Source organism: Pinus tabuliformis, chromosome 8 (assembly GCF_031772625.1).
Source record: "Pinus tabuliformis cultivar Carrire ecotype Pingquan chromosome 8, CPIR1, whole genome shotgun sequence".
In the NCBI taxonomy this organism is placed as follows: Eukaryota; Viridiplantae; Streptophyta; class Pinopsida; order Pinales; family Pinaceae; genus Pinus; species Pinus tabuliformis.
The window spans coordinates 651983982-651989293 of NC_142294.1; the positions used below are offsets into that span (position 1 = coordinate 651983982).

General features: G+C 37.7%; 1 pseudogene; it reads left to right on the forward strand.

Annotated features, from left to right (window-relative positions):
- The first annotated feature begins 602 nt into the window (after window positions 1–602).
- Window positions 603–3324, forward strand: LOC149237230 (putative pentatricopeptide repeat-containing protein At3g23330; annotated as a pseudogene).
- Window positions 3325–5312: the final 1988 nt, after the last annotated feature.

Sequence of the window (5312 nt, forward strand, 5' to 3'; positions counted from 1 at the left end):
TTTGTTATCAATGGATTGTGGAGTGGCTTCACCCAATTTTATGGCAAGAGAAAAAAAAAAAAAAAAAAACAAAACAAAAATTCTATGAAAATTTACTCACTCTACCTCTTCTGAATTTAAACATAAGATCTCTTAGTAAGAAACACAAGTTCTTAACCATTATATATATATCCTAATTTTATGGTAAGGAAAAAAGTCATAAAAATATACATACTCTAGATTTGAATCATAATCTCCTAGAAATAAATATTAACATCATATAGATAAATAGCTAAAAATATCATAATTATATATCTCCAAAAAACCATGACAAAGGTAAGTTGTTATCTACTGAGGCCACAATTTTGTTACGAATTTTTTTTTTTTAATCATTTTTTTAAAGCTAGCTATAAAAGTATTTAAATTGTTTTTTATGGTGGAAATAGATTCAACACTATCAAAAACCCTTGAAGCACCCAAAATCTTGAAGCTTTGACACCTCTAGCTAGATTTCACAAAATTTCTACAATTTTTTAAAATCTTACAAAATTTCTAAATTTTGTTTATCATGCCTATTTTAGACCACTCTTAAACCTAGAACCTTGATTTTCACTAGATCCCACCATACAATTAGCTCACTATAGAAAAGTTTGCTTTCATTTTTTTTGGATGTTCTACACTCCATATGAAACTAAATTCTATAGATAGAACAATCACGCTTCTCTGTAATAATTTCCTTGTGCTGCCTTCCCCTTGCCTTTTGCAGGATGGATCTGTTGCCATTTTTTCCTTCTTCCGTATCCTTATCTCCGTGTACTAATGAAATTTCCTTTCACAGATACAAGGCTCACACGCATATGCATCTGCCCTTAGTTTTGCATACCAATACTTATCATCTTTATATTTATGGCCGTCGTCAAACTCCTGCCTTCACCGTTGTTGCAGCAGCAACAGTGAAAAACACCGGCAAGGGAATAAAGTGAAAAAGAAAAGAGAATGCGATTCAGCAGGTGCCACTGCATATGGAAACCGAAATCTATCCACGCAAAGCAATACACACGAACACAACCAGCACGATGTCTTATCATGGAACAACTTGATTAGAGACTATGTAGAGCATGGCCTCTGCCGCGAAGCGCTCAGAATGTATTCTCAAATGCAACGCGTAGGCATAGAGCCAGACAGGTTGGTAATTATTTCTTTAATCAATGCATGCGGCAGCTTTTCAGATTTGCAAGCGGGCAGGGACATTCATCAAGAAATCATTGCAAGGGGTTTGGAGTCGGATGTTTATGTTGGTACTGCGCTCGCTTCAATGTATGTCAAGTGCGGGAGTTTGGAGAATGCTCGCCGAGTGTTTGACAGAATGTCTGAACGAAATGTTGTGTCCTGGAATGCAATGATTGCTGGTTATTCTCAGAATGGCTTTCCCCATGAAGCCCTCGCAGTTTTCAGCGAAATGCAAGTTCAGGGTATAAAACCCCATTCAATCACAATGGCTAGTGTTTTGCCGGCTTGTGCTAATTTATTAGGTTTGGAACAAAGTAAGCAAATCCATGGTTATGCACTAAGAAGTGGATTTGAATCTGATGTTGTAGTGTGTACTGGGCTTGTAGACATGTATGCCAAATGTGGTAATGTGAACATTGCCTGCAAATTGTTTGAAAGAATGCCTAAACGAAATGTTGTGTCATGGACTGCAATCATTTCTGGTTATTCCCAGAATGGCCAATCCCAAAAAGCCTTGGCATTCTTCAATGAAATGCAATTCCAGGGCATTAAACCTAATGCAGTAACCATAGTCAGTGTTTTGCCTGCCTGTGCCAATTTATTGGCTCTGGAACAAGGTAAACAGATCCACAGTTATGTAATAAGAAATGGATTTCAATTTAATGTTATTGTGGACACTGGGCTTGTAGACATGTATGCGAAATGTGGAGATATCAACATAGCCCATACATTGTTTGAAAGAATGCACCAACGAAATGTTGCTTCGTGGAATGTAATCATTGAATGGTCATTCCCATGAAGCCTTGAATTTCTTCAATGAAATGCAAATCCAAGGCATAAAACCCAACTCAATCACAATGGTCAGTGTTCTGCCCGCTTGTGTAGATTTATCTGCTGTGGGACAAGGCAAGCAAATCCACAGTTATGTGATAAAAAATGATTTTGAATGTAATGTTTATGTGGGCACTGGGCTTGTAGACATGTATTCCAAGTGTGGCCATATAGACATTGCTCGGCAAGTGTTTGACAAGATGTTGAATCGAAATGTGGTGTCATGGAATGCAATGATTTTGGGATATGGAATTCATGGGCAGGGTGAGGACGCTCTTGTGCTGTTTTCCCAAATGCAACAGGAAGGCACAAAGCCTGATCGCATCACCTTCATCGGTGTTTTGAATGCCTGCTCTCACGCAGGGCTAGTAGATGCAGGCTGGCAATACTTTGAGTGTATGAAGTCCGATTATGGCCTTGCACCTGAGCTGGAGCATTATGCCTGCTTGGTTGACCTTCTTGGGCGAGCAGGGCATCTAGATGAAGCACATAACCTTGTCAAAAATATGCCATTAGAGCCCAATGTTGTCGTGTGGGGCGCTTTACTTGGGGCCTGCAGAATTCACTGCAATATTGAGTTAGGACAACGAGTGGCAAAACAACTCTTCGAGTTAGAACCAAACAATGTTGGATGTTATGTATTGTTGTCAAACATTTATGCTGAGGCAGGCAGGTGGGAGGATGTAGCAAAGTTGAGGACAATGATGAAAGAGAGAGAAATGAAGAAACCACCTGGATGTAGTTTTATCGAGGTAAATAGAGAAGTTCATACATTCCTCGTGGGGGACAGAACCCATGTTCAGTCTGAAAAAATTTATGCAATGTTAGAAACCTTGTATAGGCAAATGGAGGAGTTAGGATATGTGCCTAACACAAATCTTGTTCTGCATGATGTGGAGGAGGAGGTGAAGAAAAACATGCTATGCAGCCATAGTGAGAAGCTGGCCATTGCTTTTGGTATTATCAATACAAGCCCAGGCACCCCCATCCGAATCATGAAGAACCTTCGTGTGTGTAGTGATTGCCACAACACCACTAAATTCATCTCCAAGACTGTTGGCCGAGAAATTATTGTGAGAGATACAAACCGTTTCCATCACTTTAATAATGGATTTTGTTCTGTGGAGATTACTGGTAAGGGCAACAAATACATATATCCTTTCAAAGTAATTAAAAAGGGCAAGAAATACATATATGCTTTCAAAGTAATTGAAAGGGGCAAGAAATGCACATGCTTTCAATGCTTTCAAAGTAATATATGCATGCTATTCCTTTGTCAGGCATGACTCAAGTTGTAAAATTACATGTTTATAAACAAACTCGCCAATATGGACTTATGCCAAATTGACACAATCCAGCACTTCATGAATGTAATATTTTTAACATGTTATTTGGATATGATGATAAATTTAAGCCTTTAGAACATGTTTATAGACAAATTGGATTTGTCAAATACTTCACACAATATAGTAATTCTTAGATGCAAATTTTAATTATGTGTTCAAGTTAACATAAAAAGTTTGGCTGATTTTTGTGTGTCAACCTCTCATGAACCTATGCGATCTATACAACAAAAAGTTATAATTGCAATGAAATCGAAAGACAGAACAAATAGAAAGAAAATGGGCTTACATGATCATGAAAAGATAAGATAGAAGAGATAGATATATGTGGTTTCATGTGTATGGTATTTGATGTTCTTTCTCAATCTTTTGAGTGAAGTTTGTAAAGATGTTTGATTTATATACTGTTTTGTGTTAAACAATAATGTTATGGTTTAAATTGATTTCTAGAACATAGATTACATATACTCGATGTAAAACATGTCTTTCACAGTCTCTAGTGTAAATTATCTTTTGATTAATTTTATTACCAATGCTTCATACCATTTATGGTTTCGATATGATGTTTGATGGTGTTTGTTGAACTAATATTATATTTTGCTTAAATGCTCAAATATACTCAATATAAAACATGGCTTTCATAATTTCCAGTGTAAATTATCTTTTAAGTTTTGAGTAATTTTATCACCAATCCCTCGTACCATTTATGGTTTTGATATAATGTTTGATGGCGTTTATTTGTTTAACTAATATTATATTTTGCTTAAATGCCTATTGGTTAATGAAATTTTAGGTTTTATGTCATGTCTCCCAATTTAAAATCCATGTAGTTGCTGGCAATTGAAAGATGCTTTAAGGACATGAGAAAATGATAGTATATAAATGTGAATTGCATTGGCCTATCAAATATTAGAGGTTGTGAACGTGCATTCTTCTTTACAGTTTGCTCATATAATTGATAAATTGATAAGTAGAGATTAAAAAAAGGCAGTACACAAATCTTAGCTAAGAGAATAATGATCTAGTCCTTAGAGCTTTTGCAATAGAATTTACTAAGGTCTTGGGGAGGTAATTGGTGAAAACTTGGAAGAATGAGTGGCAATGTGACTGAGCACAAAAATCCAAAAACAAACTCTCATTTTTGTTAAAGAAAAAGCAAACATCAAGGGATGGATTGACATAAGAGTAATCAATGCAACTATTACTTCACAAAAGATAATGGCCAAATATGGGAAGTGTATTCCCAACCATTAATAAATTTTGTGATAATTGCAAGATTCCCAACTACAATGAAAATCAAGGGATAACTATAAGAAATGGAAATGAACAAAGAAAATTGGAAGAGATGATCATATTGAGAGCAAATTTAAATGTTTTTTTGACAATGATGCTTGTAACACCCCACATTTGCATCTGTAAGGCTCTGGCCTTGAATGTGCCAAAAGCGCGTCCAAGTGGTGAAAAAAATAAGGCAAGTGAAGCGCGAGTTCAGTGGAACGAATGAGGGTGCCCACTGAATGACATAACAGCACAAGGACGCACCCAACGAACTAAGGTGTTGGGCGAGATGTGATGTGCACGCCACGAACATGCCCAAAGACATGAGGGCGGGCATGCCCAAAGTTTGTGTGCATAACATGGCAATAAAACAGATGGGCATTCACAGAGAACTGGGCGATGGCTTGCAAAACAAGTGACAAGTTGTGATGTTGTGGGGTGAGCCGATGCACGAAGGCATCGTGCGAAGGTCATTTTGCTCGCACGACAAGGTGGTTGGTGTCAAGGCCTCGAGTTGCACCAAAAAGGCCCACGAGAGCCCCATGTGTAACGCCCACAAGTTGTGATTCGTTGGCGGTGGGCGCACGATGGACGTGCAAGCATGAGGCTGGGTGGTAACCGACAAGTTGGGGCGTGCCCACACGGTGCGAC